A 17359-nucleotide genomic window follows, 5' to 3' on the forward strand; every position below is an offset into this window, starting at 1 on the left:
TTATTGATTTATTCACTTTTCACGAGTGATTTGAGATAAATGTATTAATAAAAACCAAATTGATTATATTTCTATCAAGATTGATGACAAAAATTACACATACCAAAACCAATGGAGAAAAAATCATTGTAAATCTATGACTGCAATTACAAGTTATACAATATTTGATGCCATGTCATTTTTAGTATACATGTGCTGTTAAGTTTATATATATTGAAATTTTTAGAAAAGAGAGATTTCATTTGAATCTTGAATGAAAAGGAAATTTTTCCATGTATTTTCATTGATATTCAAAATGAAGTTCGGATTTCAGAATGATAGAACCGCCATTAGCAAAGATGAAGACTTCCATTATACTCCACATTTCAAATTGGAAAGTGGCGGAATTCATGATCCTTATATGCACCATCAAATGGTAAGAACGTAAGAAGTACTCATTTATTTTTATATTTTTCCTTTCTTTTGGAATTGTTCAAAAGTGTAACAGATTCTTTATTTATCCCACTCCTTATAAGAAAAACATCTGCAAGGCCTACCTTGATAAAACAATTTTAAACTTAATTAAATGTTTTAAATTGTCTTAAAATTAAAGGATGGAATATATAAGATTTAGAATGATATACCGATTGATTCACTTTGATAGATTTTATTCTGATTTTTTTAAAGTTTCATTTATAATATTTTTTTAATTTTAAGAAAGTCTGAAATTTTCTATTGATATAACTAAAATATAAAGTCAAATTTTATTCTAATAACTTTAATTTAACATGGCGGTTATCGTTCAGTCCTCTGCGTAACATAGTAATTCATGGATTTCTGTTCTCATATCTTGGTGCCCCTAGTCTATTATCTGTCATTCTTAATCTTTGGAAACTCAATTTTTTCTGAAATCAACAGACAATTTGCAACCATTGTTTATAAATAAAATACAAATGTCGATAGTTATATATTCTTCTCACAAAATAGACAGTGTATTATTTTCGTATATTTTTGGTATCAGCTTAACTCCTTATGCATCAACACTACTGTAATGATTTTCCCCTTAGATTCCAAAAAATCCCCTGACGTTCCCCTGTCTGTCCCTGACATTTTCCTGTCTCCCCCTGACTTTCTCCTATGATCCCCTGTCGTTGTCCCTGACTACCCTGTCTACTCCCTGACGTCCCCTGACTTTGCCCCTGTTACCACTGTCTAACCCCTGATGTCCCCTGACATTCCCTGACGTCCCTGTCAACTCCCTGATGTCCCCTGACGAAGTCCCTGACCACCCTGCCAACCCCCTGTCGTCCTCTGACATTCATTTTGACCAGGAAAAGGCTTAAAATATGTTTTTGTTGCTATTTACTTGTTAGGAAATCGATACCTTACTCCTAGCAATTTTCAGGTTTTGTGAAAATGTAGTTTTAATCATTAGTTTTTCTGTTTGAATTCTTTCAAAATATTATTTTATTGATTGTGACTAGATTTTCAGATAAATCTTAATAAGGATAAATGCCGTTATTTATCTGTTTATTTATTTATTTATTTGTTTATTGATTTTATTAATTCGTGTATCTGTTTATTTATTAATTTGTCTGCTTATTTATCTATTCTTTTTTTCCATTTATATATTTATTTTTTTTATTCAATCAATCTATTTAATTTATTTTTACTTATCTGTTTTATTTAATTATCAATAAACAGATAGATTTATTTAAAATTTTTATTTATTTATTTTTTTTATTCAATTCAATTATTTTAAGTTATTGATTAATTTTAAATTTAATTCATTTTGTCTATTTCTTCATATACAGTGTCCGGGTAAAACAAATTTGCTTCAAACTATTTTTAAGCATATTCAAATTACCTTTCATTCTTTTAATTTCATGATTAGTATCAAAATCATCGTCTCATTACACACAATCTGAATCTGGAATTTGTTTTATCATTCCCTTTTACTTTGGTAAAATAAAAATTTCCTCAAAAACTTGTCACGGTTGTGAAAGAAATAACACCTGCAGAGTGGATACGGTCGTGCTGCCACAGAATAAACAGTGTATAGTGGTCAGTCAAGAGAACAATAGGTGTCTGGTCTGTGTACCCAGAGTCACTGGTCAACTCTCAACAGCTTAGAATTACTTTCACAACCGTACAGTTTTTGAGAAATATTTCTATTTTTTGTAACAAAGTAAAAGAAGCAATGAAACAAATTCCGAATTCAGATTGTGTGTAATAAGACGATTATTTTGATACCCATCATGAAATTAAAAGAATTAAAAGAAATGTAAATATGCCTAAAAATAGTTTGAAGCATCATTTGTTTTTCCATAAGACTGTTTATGGGGAACTACACAATTAATAGGAATTGAAAAAAAAATTAATTAATTAAAATAAAATGAATAAACAAAATAAAGGAAGAAAGAAAGAACATTAATTAATAATTTATTTCCTTTATTTTAATTTATTGATTAATTTCTATTTAATTCAATTTGTGAAGTTAATCATAAACAGTCTCCGGGTAAAACAAATTTGCTTCAAACTATTTTTTAAGCATATTCAAATTACTTTTAATTCTTTTAATTTTATGATGGGTTTCAAAATCATCGCCTCATTACGCACAATCTGAATCTGGAATTTGTTTTATTGTTCCCTTTTACATTGGTAAAATAAAAATTTCCTCAAAAACTTGTCACGGTTGTGAAAGAAATAAAACCTGCAGAGTGGATACGGTCGTGCTGCCACAGAATAAACAGTGTATAGTGGTCAGTCAAAAGAACAATAGGTATCTGGTCTGTGTACCCAGAGTCACTGGTCAACTATCAACAGCTCGGAACTACTCTCACAACCATGACAGTTTTTGAGGAACATTTTTTTAAAATTTTTTTTACCAAAGTAAAAGAAGCAATGAAACAAATTCCGAATTCAGATTCTGTGTAATAAGACAATTATTTTGATACCCATCGTGAAATTAAAAGAATTAGAAGAAATGTAAATATGCTTAAAAGATACTTTGAAGCATATTTTGTTTACCTTACGACTGTTTCTGCGAAACTCACAAATAAATTGAATAAAATAGAATTTATTAATTAATTAAAATAAAATGAATTAAAAACTAAATAAATATATAATATTAATCAATTAATTAATAATTCAATAAGGAAAAAAATATCTTAAAAGAAATATATGAATAGATTTAATTAATAAATTAGTCAATAAATAAATAAAACAAACAAATAAATAAATAAATGTGGATATGTGGATAGATTGACATATAAATAAATATAGATATATTTACTTGCGATTTATGACAAGATGCAATAAATATGTAATTCATTCTTTTCAAAGTATCTGGCATTTATTCTCCTTAAAATTTATCTAAAAGCTACATGTATTAAACTAAAACAATCAAATATAATCATATTAAGAAATAAATTACTCAAGATATTCAAACAAATAACAATTGACTAAATATATATTTTCACAAAACGTAAGAATTGCCAAGAGTAACGTATTTCTCACAAGTAAATAGCAACAATAAACATATTTTAACACCTTTTCTGCGTCAAAATGAATGTCAGGGGACGACAGGGAATTGACAGGGTGGTCAGGGGCTTAGTCAGGGGACATCAGGGAGTTGACAGGGACGTCAGGGAATGTCAGGGGACATCAGGGGTTAGACAGTGGTAACAGGGGCAAAGTCAGGGGACGTCAGGGAGTAGACAGGGTAGTCAGGGACAACGACAGGGGATCATAGGAGAAAGTCAGGGGGAGACAGGAAAATGTCAGGGACAGACAGGGGAACGTCAGGGGATTTTTTGGAATCTAAGGGGAAAATCATTACAGTAGTGCAAAGAATTGCACAGCTATTCAAATATCCCTATATCATCTTTTTTATAAAACAAAGCACAGAAAACGAAAGAAAAAAATAATCATTTTATGAATAACATTTATATTTACCTAACAACGGCACTCAACGCTACATATATGAACGAAGATAAAACGTCTTGTTATCGAATCATTTACGAGTGATATGAGATAAATGTGTACACAAGAAAAACAAAATTGAAGACTTTTCAATCAAAACAGTACCAAGCATTTCTATATATATACTTTCCCTTTTGTCTTGTAATTGTTCAAAAGTCACACGGATTCAATATCAACTTTTCTGAAAATAAAAAGAATAAAATGTGCAAGCCTCACCTTGATAAAGCAGTTATAGACTCAAGCAAATCTCGGACATTGTCTTAAACTTTTCTGATTGATAAATTAAAAATGTTATACAATTGTTTCCATTTGTTGTTGTTGATTTTTTGTTTCAGTATCAGTTGTAATTAATGCCTCTTATATAAAAGTCTGAAATTATCACTTATGTCTTAATCCTGATGCCTTATTTTATTCTCGTAACATTGATTTTAAATTCCGGTTATTGTTAGGTCATCTGCTAATCATAAGGACCAATGACTTCTGTTCTCACGCATCAGAGTTCCTCGTCTATCGCACGCCATTCTTAAACTTTGAACATTCTCTGTTTATTTTTCCGAAATGGCTAGACAATTTTCAACCATTCTTTATAATTAAAAAAGTTCAAATGCCCTTGTTATTCGTACAAAATGGATAGTGCATTATTTTTCTGTATTTTTTCGTCAGCTGAACTCCTTTTGCACCAAGAAATAAAAAAACACAGCTATTCAAATATCCTTTTGACATCACTAATATAAAAAGTGTAAGTACGGAAAATAAAATAAAATGATCATATCTGAAAGCGACACCGTGACGCACAATCGGGAAAATTGACAAAGATAGAATTTTTGCATGACCGGTGCAAATTCATGAAAATATTAGGTTTCAGAAAATTACAGGTATCGGATCCTAAGAAATCTACTTTTATGGAGAAAACAATAATTTTTGTGTGGCCCAAGACGAAAAAATTGCTTTATTTCTTCTTCTTATTGTACGCGTGCGCAGAAAAGTTGAAGAAGTTACCATGGTCTCAAGTACCAAAAAAAAAAAAATGTCGGTAGAACAAGAATTTTGATGCAATCTTCAAAAAAGATTATAAGAATTTATTTCTCACCATTGTATGCTCCAATTGAATGTTGTTTACAGGTTTTTGCTAAAAATAAAAGCGGCGTGATCTTGACATACACGATATCAACGAAACCGTAGATACAACATATGTTTTTCAGGCACTTATATTGTGTAGTCTTTTCTTGCTTTACAGTGCAGTTTAGTCATCATGTCTTCGCTATACTCATAGTTTTCATCTTTTGCTTAATGATACAGATTTCTTAAAAGAAACACATGATTTTGACTCATTATGTAAGTTAAACTTCTACCATGTGTATTTAACAAAGGACTTGCAACGCTTCAAATATGAACAAGGATATTTCATAATGAATCCTTTACGAGCAATTTGCGATAAATGTATTCCTAAGGACAACAAAATTGAATACTTCTCAATCAAAATAGATTAAAGAAAGACTGAAACCAAAAGAAATAAAGTGTCATTGCAACTCCAGGACTGCAACTTCCGCCGAAATATGGCTGCAACATTGCCGACTCGGCGTAAAACAACAATAATCAACCAATCCAGTATAACAATATTTGGTGCCAACCAATTTTTAGACTACTTGTCCTGTCCAGATGTCCATGTTGATGTTTTTCAAAATGAAAGATAAAATTGCTTCCTCCATGAAAAGGAAAATTGGTATTGATATTTTCATTGATATTCAATTACAAGTTTGGATTTCAGAATGACAAAACCTCCATTCGCACACATGATCAGCTACAATATGCTCCACATTTCAAACTAGAAAAGGCTGGAATGCATGATCGTCATATGCATGATTAAAAGGTAAAAGTTTTACAACCGTACTTATTGTTCATGTATTCCCGTTTTGGTCGGAATTCCTGAAAAATCCAGCAGATTCCCTAATTATTCCAATCAAAAAGGGATGCATACTTTCAGATACACTAGGTTAGATTTCCTTCCTGTGATATGGGCATTCTAATTCGCTTTATAAGTCTATCTGAGTCACTTTGTACCTATAGCTATCTATTCTAGTCCACTGTCGCCCATCGTCTATTATGCATCATTTATCAAATCTGGAAGAACTTCATGTTTATTTTCTAAATGGCTGGACAAATTTCAACCAGTTGTGAAATATAGCAATACAAAAATTCCACATTTAGTTTCGCTTAATCAAACTGACATGGTATTTTATTTTATTTTTATTTTTATTATTTTTGTACGATCCAGAATAGCTGTTTATATTTACCTCCGGTATTTTACGTTTTATCTAATTACGCCTTAAGCATTTTCTATTTTGAATTAAATAAAGAAGAAATAGAATTTTTTTCTGAATGATCATTTTATTTTCTGCCACCATTTCGTTCTTAGGAAGGGACGCTTAAAAATAAATTAAGACTGTAGTCGAATACTTTGATAATCAAACATGTATGAGCAATATGGGATCATTACATTCCCCAAGACAGAAGATTGATTGATTGATTGTATATTGTTTTACGTCCCATTCGAGAATTTTTCACTCATATAGAGACGTCACCATATACCGGTGAAGGGCTTCAAATTTTGACCTTTACTCGGCACTCAGGGCCATTGAGCAGTGAGGGATCTTTATCGTGCCAACGCCTGCCGTGACACGGGGCCTCGGTTTTTAAGGTCTCATCCGAAAGACCCGCAACTTTCACTCCAAAGTGCCGAGCGCATGGCGAAGGAACAGTTGCTACCTATTTTTTTATCGACTTAGGTCTGTCGCGGCCGAGATTCGAACTCACGACCTCCCGATCACGGAGCGAGCGCTCTACCGACTGAGCTACCGTGAACGGTCCAAGACAGAAGAAAGTCAAATCAATTGAAATTAAAAACACCTCACGTACGTGTAAAACAAAACCAAAAGGAAAAAGAATCAAATAAAAGAAATCTAAAATGCAATTTATCGACTGCTACCACATGATTTATTGTAATTTTTTGGACCACTTTTTATGAGAGTATAAATTTTATTAACTTTTTCGATGTTGAAATTTTAAAGGAAGACAGAATCAATATGCTAAATGCATGTTAGCAAAATAGAAAATTAATGTAAATGTTTTCATTGCAATTCACATTTGAATTTTATGGTGACCTTACCTCACCTCCATTCGTAACGACTAGCTAGCAAATACTCTACTTTCACGGAATTCATAATCCTTTTATGCACACTACAATGATAAAAACGTTACAAACAATCATTTTGTTTCATATATATTTTTTCTTTGCTTTGGAATTGCTCAGAAATCAGATTCAGTATTTATTCTATACATAATAAGAAAAAAAATTAATCAAGGAATCTGTCTGTTATACAGAGAAAGCTTTAACTTACACTCCCTTATATATACATACTTAGTACCCATGACATGGTATAGTCAAAATACTTCATATATTGACGTCATTGTCCTATATTACTCAAAGAAATGAACATAATAAACAAAACATCTTCAAGCAAGGGCATGGTTTATTTAATATGATAAAATTTAATAATAAATAAAAATTTTTCCAACAATTGATGATATTGCTGTACAAATGTCGACAGTTCCAATGGTTACTATTTGTGGAGTTTTGATTTAAAACACTTAAAAAATACAGAGTTCCACAGAAAGTTTCTTCAACTCTGATCAATGAGGTAATGAATCGGATAATCAATCTTAGAATGTTCTTCCTCTAATTATACAATAATTCTGTAAAATTAAACAAAGGATGCCCTTGCGCAGAAAGTGTTCTGTTGGTGTTGTTTATTACCTCAAGTAGTATAGAACAATGACGTCATAATATGTATTGGCTATACATTTTAACATGTCGTAGGTACTAAGTATGTTTATTCATTCATTCAATGTATGCTGTTAAATGCCCAGTCGATAATTTTTCAATCATCGGATAGGTCACTGTATGTTTTTTTTTTTATCGTGCAAACGCCTACCGTGACACGAGACCCCGGCTTTTAAGTCTCATCCGAAAGACCCATGACTTTTCGTTCTAATTCCGGGCTTTTAGCGAAGGAACAGTCACTGCTTAAGTTTATTTAGTACTGACGCGGAGCTGCTAACGAGAATCGAACCCTGGCCTCCCCACTACTAGGCATTATTCAAGAAATTAGTTTTAACCTTCTGTTTATTAAAGACAAACCTCTTAAATATTTTGATTAGCTCATTAGCATAGAAATGTTCATAACTAATCCTAACTAACTTGCCTTGTCACTATTTTCAAATTCATCCCCTAGGATCCTTTGTAAAGGCGGATTATTCATGGTATCGATGGCTATTAATATACTAATCTTCCTGAGAATTGTCTAACCTAACGGAAAAATGACAAATCTGAGAATTTTAACTATTTGACTGAAAATTAGCAGCTGAATTACCGAAAAACAACAAAAAGGAGGAAACAGATCTGAATAACAATAGAAACGCACACTCATAAATAAATTCATTGACATTCACTTCAATTCTTATCACCCATACCCAAAACAGCAAACACACCCATTAACATATATAAAAACAAGAAAAAAAACAAATGTGGCGTTGCATGCAATGTACTGCTAAAAAATAGTGTAAGAATATCATAAGTTCGAAACATATTATATGATAAATTTTCTCTAGTTTGATCATGAATATTTCTGGGACAACCGAATGTAACAATCATATGACATATCGTCTCGATGTTTACAAAGCAGAAGAAAAAAATGTTTAGTACAGTATGAAATCGAAAACAGTTCTGAGAATCTTTTATTTCTAATTTCAGATTTCAAACAGAACTTATGGATGGAAGAAAGACGCAAGCAATACGAAAGTTTAGCATATTATATATTAAAAGGATTTTTTCCTCTTTGTAAAGCCTCTCTGCAAAATAAATTGAATCAGATGTCTGAAGCCAATATGTAAAATTCTGTAACACAAAGGTCCAAAGGTGAAGGGCATACTTTTTTTTCTTGATAAATTTGATGAGAGTGGTTGAATATGATTATAGTTCTGCTAAATATCCTTCAAAATTACTTAGATACGTTTGATTTCTTACCTGAATTATTTGTTAATTAAACAAATTCACTACTTTGAAGAACATGAGTTTGCTGTGTTATTACATTATTACGAGGGTTGTCCCAGAAAAACGCGAACTTTTCAAATGTTTCACGAACTACCTTACCCAAATTATTCATTTTTGGCAAAATGTTGGGAAATGATATTTTCGTCATTTTGACCAGATACTCTCAGGTTGGAATGTCATATGCATTTAGAAACAGCATTTAAAGGGTGTAAAATATCGGTGGTCGGCTCACGGCAATTTTTTGACTTTGAAAATTAGCCTTGCCATCTATGTTTTCTCTATTACAAAGATATACGGAAATATAATGTGACAGAAATCACATCCATAGAAACTGCACAATCTAGAGTACTCGTGTGTAAAACATTAATACTTTGACATCATAAATAACAAAATTATGACGTTATATGTCAAAACACTATTAGTAAGATATTGTCAAAAACGGCGACGTCGGGCGATAATGCGGAGCACCAAATTATCACTCAGTACTGTGTGGAGCAGGGTATGAAACCTGTTTATACTTGAAAAGAGCTGGAAAGAAGGAACGACACAAATACATGTATCGAACACTGGTTTATACATAGTAAAAAAGGTTCAAAGCTGGATGGCCTGGTTATCCGATGGAAGAAGCGTTTGGTAGAACAACAAAAATGACGACAAACTGAAAAGTCTAGAGCTGGACGTCATTCATGGAGACCGCCGTCAACTATGCGAGCAGTTAAGTTTAGAATCGGGGTCGAGAAATTGTCTGTTAAAAGAATTAATTCTTTGATTTATTCTTAACTGGAGTACGTGTGAAATGGATAACTAGGTAACTAAAATAAAATTAAATGCAGTGTCGAATTTCAGCTTCGAACGAATTTTTAAAGACGCACGATTCCTGAACAAATTCAAAAACTCCACGTGCTACGTTTTGGCGTTGTCGGTGTTGCGCTGAGAGCTATTTTGAATGATTCGTTTTTCAGAGATAAAAATGTTATTTATAGAGATATTTTTTTGAAATTTCTGTGAATTATGTAAAAAATGTTGATTATTGTGCATGCCTATTTTTAATTTTAAAATATTCTTGAAACGAAAAATATTGAAAAAGTTCGAGTTTTTCTTGGACAACCCTCGTACATTATTACATAATGTTGTTGAATAATATTTCCCTATATACTGATGTTCATTAAAATTAATTCAAAATTATCTTCGGGTGTAAGTCACAACAACAAGGAAAACATAACCATAGAATAGTAGGCAATTATGTGCACACTGAATTGTCTACGGATTTTTCTGTTTTCCATGATCATGACAAGGAGCAGACGGCTGGTGTGACCGGTCGCAGGGGATGTTCACTCCTCAATGGCGTCTGATCCCGCCACTGATGTTTTTGGGTGTCCGTGTTTGCTTTGTTCACGATTTTATTGTTTAAATGGTTTTTGACCTTAATTAATTTTATCTCCATATTTCATTTTGTATACAGCACAAACTCTGATCCAAAATATGCTGGTATATAATCTGAAGATTTTAAAACAAGTTTCATTTTTAGATGGAGGAATGTGCTCATATTTTAATTCTTTGCTGAATGTTCTCAAATAAACCTGCTTTCTGCAAAATAGAAGAACTTTGCAATTTCACAAAACCCGTTTTCAAATATCAGGCCTGGAGGTTATAAAACTTTTTGAGTACGTACTCTGTGTTCAAACTCATACTCCGTTCTCTAAAACCTTACTCATACTCAAAATTTGTATACAAATTAGAGAGGAAAGTTTAGCATGAGTATGGTTTTGGAGTACGGAGTTTGAGTTTGATCACTGAGTACATACTCAGAAAGTTTTATAACCTCCAGGCCTGGACTCTCAAAGGAATTTTTGTTATAGGAAATGAAAGCACTAAGTCTCTACTTTGATATGATGTTTAAAAAGGGACATAGGGTGATATTCAATTGTTTTAGATATGGACAGGACCATTTAATGCATAACTCGAATCTATTTCTTTCAGTTTCTGTGGTAACTGTACATGTATATTATACATTTTCAAAGCACAGAGTCATGAGCTCTAAACATGTTATATATATTCTAGTTATACATGTAACTCTGCCTCTAAAAATTCAAGTTTAAAAAGGTTCGTCCCTGAGCTCTAGAGCAGATGTTTGTCTTTACCTCAATTTAAAAAAAAATCTGCATAATGTTTTAGTTTTTATAATAAATTTGGATTCTACAATACTAATAAAACCATATTCACTTTAAAATTAAACCAGTTGATTAAAATCCATATTGAAAGCATTAAGTGAGGAACTATATTTTATGGGGGAAGGTTATTTTGGAGAAAATGATCATTTTTTCTATTTCGGAGTATTTACAGCATTGTTAAGTTTTCATTTCTTTTCTTACATGCAGCCTGTGCACAGAGTTATGTTGTGTAGTGAAATGTTTTTTGCTGGTCTTATTTACTAAATTAAATGTCATGAGTCCTATCATCATATTTGACAAATATAGTTTGCAATAGCAATAAATAGAGTAGTGATCCTCGTTTAAGTCATTTTTTGTGACAAGATTAATTACAATCAGACTAAAACTGTAGGAGGAGTAGCCTTTAAAAAGAATTTTAGGGAAATTTCTATTTAAGTTACCATGGCATCTAGTTTGTAACAATAATCAGAGAACATCGATTGTCGACCTAAAATGCTACCGATTCCGATAATCGATTATTATTTTTCATAATCAATCATCGGAGACGTACGTTCTTTAAAATGCATCCCGGAAATATCCGTTTCTGGTTTAGAATTTATTTCTTCGTTCTGAAAGAAAATAACGCCGCACCTGTTATTTTTATGTTAGCAGTGTCTGGTTAATGGATCACATGGACATGCAACACACCATTCACCATATGTATGTGTTACAAAACCAACTAGCACAAATCAGAAGTGATTAAGAACCGAAAGATGCATGTACAGAAAGTGTAAAAAAAAAAAAAAAAAAAAAAGCAAAACAAAAAAAAAAGAAAACAATATATTATATATTCTATATATTCATGTTAAAGAAATAGTATAAAATATTTTTAATAGTCTGCTTTTTATATACAAAACTATGACACCCGATTATAATCGGTAAATCGCATCGAAAGCAGTAACCGATTCCAACCGATGATCGATTATGAAAATGAAAATGCCAAGTTACATTAAAATCGGACAAAAACTGTAGGAGGAGTAGCGTTTTTAAAGTATTTCGCTGAACTTTCTATTTTTATAAACCTTGGCAACATTATTCAACGAAATCAAAAAACAGATATATAGAATTATGTATCTCAGTGTACATATGTAGTCTACTTACATGTATGTGCCAAGTTATATTAAAATCAGACCAAAACTGTAGGATGCGTAGCGTTTTGAAAGTATTTCACAGAATTTTTTATTATTTTTAACCATGGCAACATCGTTCATTTAAATCAAAAACCGATACACAGAATTATGTACCTTAGTGTAGTCTACATGTGTACCAAGTTATATTAAATCGAACTAAAACTGTAGGAGGGCCGGGGTAACGTTTCAAATTTTTCATAGAAATTTCTATTTTAATATCTATGGTAATACCGTTCAACGAAATCAAGAAGCGATGCACAGAATTATGTATTTAAGTGTTGTCTATTTGTGTGCCAAGTTATATTAAAATCGTACAAAAACTGTAGGAGGAGTAGCGTTTTGAAAATATTTCACGGAAATTTCTATTTTTAGTAACCATGGCAACACTGTTTAACGAAATCTAAAACAAAAACTGATACACAGAATTATGTATCGTAGTGTAGTCTACTTGTGTGCCAAGGTGTATTGAAATTAGACCAAACCTGTAAGAGGAGGAGCATTTTGAAAAATTGTTTACAGACAGACAGACAGCTAGACGGACGGACGACGGACACCTTACTATCACATAAGCCCTTCTGGTCTTTGATCAGTAGAGCTAAAAATAAAGCACAACATTTTTCTCAAAAAAAATTCACCTCATAACTGATATAGAATTTCAATAGATTCAATAAGGATGTATCAAAGACCGTCGTTGTTTTGTTCTAATTTTATTATAAATTTACAATTTACTATTTTCTTATGACTATAATATTGTGTTATCATGTTTTGTTGTGAATTACATGCTCACTCATGCCTAAAATATTTAATAGGTAACATTAAACATACATGCAAGAGTAATTTCTGATCTTGAAGTGATTTTTACTAAATTAAAAAATGGTTTGAAAGATGAGCATTCCTAAGTGTTAACGAGGTTCGCTCCTGAGCTTTTGAGCAGATTTTATTTTAACCTATATTTAAAAAAATCTGAGTAATGCTTTAATTCTTACAATAAATTTGGATTCTACAATGCCAAATAAACTATATTCAGTTAAAACTCCATGATTAAATTCCATACCAAAAGCATTAAGTGAGGAACTATATTTTGTGGCGGAAGGTTTTTTAGAAGAAAATGATCATTTTTTCTCTTTTGAAGTATTTAAAGTATGTTAAGTTTGGATTCCTATTTTTACATGCAGTCTGCACACAGAGTTATTTTGTGCAGTGAACTGTTTTATACTGGTCCTAAATTATATATTTAATAAACTGTCATGAATTCAATCATCATATTTGATAAGTAAATCAAATATATTGTGAAAATCAAGAAAAAAAAATTAGCCCTAATTTAAGCTCAAAATTAGCACTATTTTAGTAATATCTAAAAATTAACATCACAGACCCCCACTTTTAACTTTCTTTTCTGAATATACAAGATACTTTTAACCATTCTTCTTAAATTCAGTAAAATGTCATTACTTTTAAATGAGTTTTTTGCTTGTTAAATTTGTAATGCTAGCAAAATGAAATTTTTTGAGTGCAAAAAGGTCAAATAATTGAATGTGCGGAGTAATTTTAAAAAAATTTTCGTTGTCAAAAATTTTAATGGGTCTATTCAAGATGAAATAAAACTGTGTTTGTTCCCATAACTTATTTGAATAAAAAATATCGGAGGAAAAACTTAAAAAGTTGATTTATGTGTAAGACGTTTTTACAGTGCAAAAAGGTCAAACCTTATGCTCTGTAGCGCCAAAAGAAGCGCATTGACCCCAGTTTTTTGTTTTGAATTTTAATAAAGCTATGTGTATAAATTCTAAAAATATATTTGATAAAAAATTCTCATTACTTTTAATGTCAGGATCCAACCTCCTTAAGTGATTTTAGATTTTGCCCAAATTCTCCGTTCGTTTAATATTTGAATATGATAGGTGAGAATATTCTTGTCAGGCAAGAATTCTTTTCTGTAACTAGGAACTTCCTCTGTGCCGGGCAAAAGTTTGATTTTATATGAACGTAAAGAAAAAACGGAGTCACCACTATGAAGATACGTCTAAATTGAAGTCATTCTGGATAATATCACTTGTAAGGTTTGTGATAAGCTGCGGCTGATCACAGTTAATTCCGCGGCAGATGTAACCATTTTCATTCCAAGAAGACCTTCTTTCTTTCTATTTATTGCCATCTTCGTGTAATTTTTTATCAAATGGTATGTACCCAGTAGCTTCTTTTGAATGCAATGTTTGAGATGCTTATATATTTACATGAAGCATAATCTTTTTACATCTTTTCTTTTTAAACAAGAAAGTTATTTCGTTTATTAGTGTTTCGAGTAAAACTAAAAATAAATGTTACTTTAACTTTAGTTTTTGAGTAAGTTACAAAATACAAAATTTTCAAGGAAAGATTCATATATTTATTTGATTCAGAATATTTTACCATCAAATAGGCCACACTTAAAAAAAAGATATGACTCTAGTTTGTATATTTAGAACTCCGAAGTGCTGTCTTGTTTATATTACTATAATTTCTTCAGATGTGTAAACTGATGTCTCTAATTACTAGTATCCTATCAAAGTAGGCAAAACCTAAATACTTAGGACTAGCACCAAAACCATCTTGTCATAAGTATGAAGTAAAAGATCGATGACCTTTAATACTGGTTATACGGATGAACTAGAAGTGCTTAGACCAGTAGTCATGGAATTGTACGATGCTGATGGCGTTCTGCGAACTTACTGACCCCTGTTTGTGTCTTTGTTTATAAATCTGTTATACCTGAAAATATGGTTCCAGTGTCCTAGCTTTTGTATAATCAGAGACTATGAGATAAAGTATTTTCCAAAACGTCGATATTGCATGAAGAAATGATCCATTTGTCGTAACAGCTGAGAGTCCAAAAATAGAGGATTGATCCACAACTGCAAACTCTTTATAAATAGAGGAATTGTGATCCTTTTGCTTCGGGATATGCTTATTTTGCATATAACCTAACGTAGTACTTCAACTAATATTAATACTATTCTAGGTTAAATTCAGGTCGTGGTGTTTTAGGAAAATTCACTACATTACGACTTACACTGTAACAAGCAAAAGAACTTGACATATTCAAATAGAAAAATGGACAGCGTACACATTCCTACATGTACATACCTTGGTACATACTATAGCTTATTACCTTCAATAAGGTATGTCCAGCACGATAACGCATACAAAATACAGCAAAAGACGCTTGTGTCGAACATGCTTAAAATGAACTGACGCTTACAGCGAAGTTGTTCTCATTCACTGTGGCTTTTAAACAGTAGTATATTGTAAAGGTAATTAAGGGATATATCGGATTACATTTATAACGAAGCAAAAACGTCCGTCCCCGGCACTTCGTTATAAGCGTGTTTTACTGTAAGTGTAAATAAGGTTTGTTCACGATGCTACTAGTACATGTATGTATTTAAGAACAACGAGTAGTACAATCCAAGCAAATCTATAAATGAGACCACTCAGTCTATTTTTAAGGTAATAAAGTCTTAACCTTCAACCAAACATATCGTAACCACACATTTTTCAGTTTAAGCACACTGACCTTTTCTTTCTGCTTTTCCGAGGTAAAAAGTCACTTTTTTTTAAACATCACGGTCCTTATTGCCATATTTCATAGTAGTCTACTTCCAGGTTCATTGATGATGAACAAGTCAGCTGATGAAATTAATTTGGTATGTGTTTGAATTCCAGAATAATTTTTTATCTATTCTACACCATGTCTGCGACAGCAGTTCAAAATGTTTTGAACTACATTATCCAAAGTTTCAAATGAATGCTTCTTGATTGATTTGACTTACCATGGTCCTGTTTTCTATAGAAGACATATCATACATGTATTAATTTTTCCCCTTTATATTCTGATGTAAAACTTGAATCCCATTCTGTTGCATACCATACTTGCCGAGGCCATGACTTTCAAGAGCTGACCTGAATCTACACCATATAGAAAACTCTGCATTTTAAAATCATGAACTGTGGTCCTTTTAGAAGAATTTAGGGGGAAAAATATTTCTCTGTATATTTGTGTGGCATACTACAAACCCTTATTATTGTTTCAGACCTGTCCGGAAAGCCATGCTGCATAAATCTATGATATGTAAAATTTGAACATTCACTAACTCTGTATATCATATTCCATAATACATATTTATGTGACCTCATCTAAGAATTAGTGTGGAAAAGGTCAGTCAGTATTTGACTTAATGATAGGTTGTATTTGCTAATAAAACTTGTAGTTGTTTTTTAATAACCTAGCTCGTTTTAGAAATTGTTTATACTCTAGCGTATCGAATCAACTGGGAGACAAAAACCCTATATGCAGCAGATAAGGGTATATTGCTACATAAGTAAGGGAAGCTGACGCTTAAAAAATTAAAGGCATCAAGTTTATTATAAAGCGTAGTTGTTAGATTACCATTTAAATCTTTTTCCAAGTAAAATCTCCAAATATGAAACATGTGTCAGACTCTGTTTTATCTTTTATTTCAAGCTCACTGGGATATATCGAGTCTACATATTAATAGAAGTACACGTAACTATTGTTAATTGATAATACGTCGTCGATAAATCTAAATATCGAGTTAAAGGCCACAGCAAGTGTTTTCTTCTTCCCACGCAGAAGTTTTTGAATATATTCTGTTTCATATGAATACTAACTAGGTCTGCTAATAAGGGGCCGCAATTGGTACATGTAATAATAATCATGAACTATTGATGCTTTGCCAGTCAAAGTGGTCATTCTAGTAAAAATAGCTAATGATAGGGAATTTAATTAAAAGGCACATCAATAATCTTAAGGTTCATCTATACTCTGATAAGAGAGGTTACTCTTAATGACACAAATGTCTAATATTCCTTTATAGTTTGTGAAGTTGAAAAATCTTCTTTTCGTATATAAAATTTGCCCTGCAAGCTATGCTATAATTATTTTGTTT

At 31.6% G+C, this 17359-nt stretch overlaps 1 long non-coding RNA gene across 1 annotated transcript; it reads left to right on the forward strand.

Moving 5' to 3' along the window:
* The first annotated feature begins 334 nt into the window (after positions 1 to 334).
* LOC133188885 (uncharacterized) lies at positions 335 to 8814 on the forward strand. Its single transcript, XR_009721334.1, has 3 exons — positions 335 to 415; positions 5732 to 5833; positions 8774 to 8814. It is a non-coding gene; the product is annotated as an uncharacterized LOC133188885 (long non-coding RNA).
* Positions 8815 to 17359: the final 8545 nt, after the last annotated feature.

The sequence above is a fragment of the Saccostrea echinata genome, unplaced genomic scaffold (genome assembly GCF_033153115.1).
Source record: "Saccostrea echinata isolate AGI-Se365-2 ecotype Australia unplaced genomic scaffold, CSIRO_AGI_Sech_v1 ptg000016l, whole genome shotgun sequence".
In the NCBI taxonomy this organism is placed as follows: Eukaryota; Metazoa; Mollusca; class Bivalvia; order Ostreida; family Ostreidae; genus Saccostrea; species Saccostrea echinata.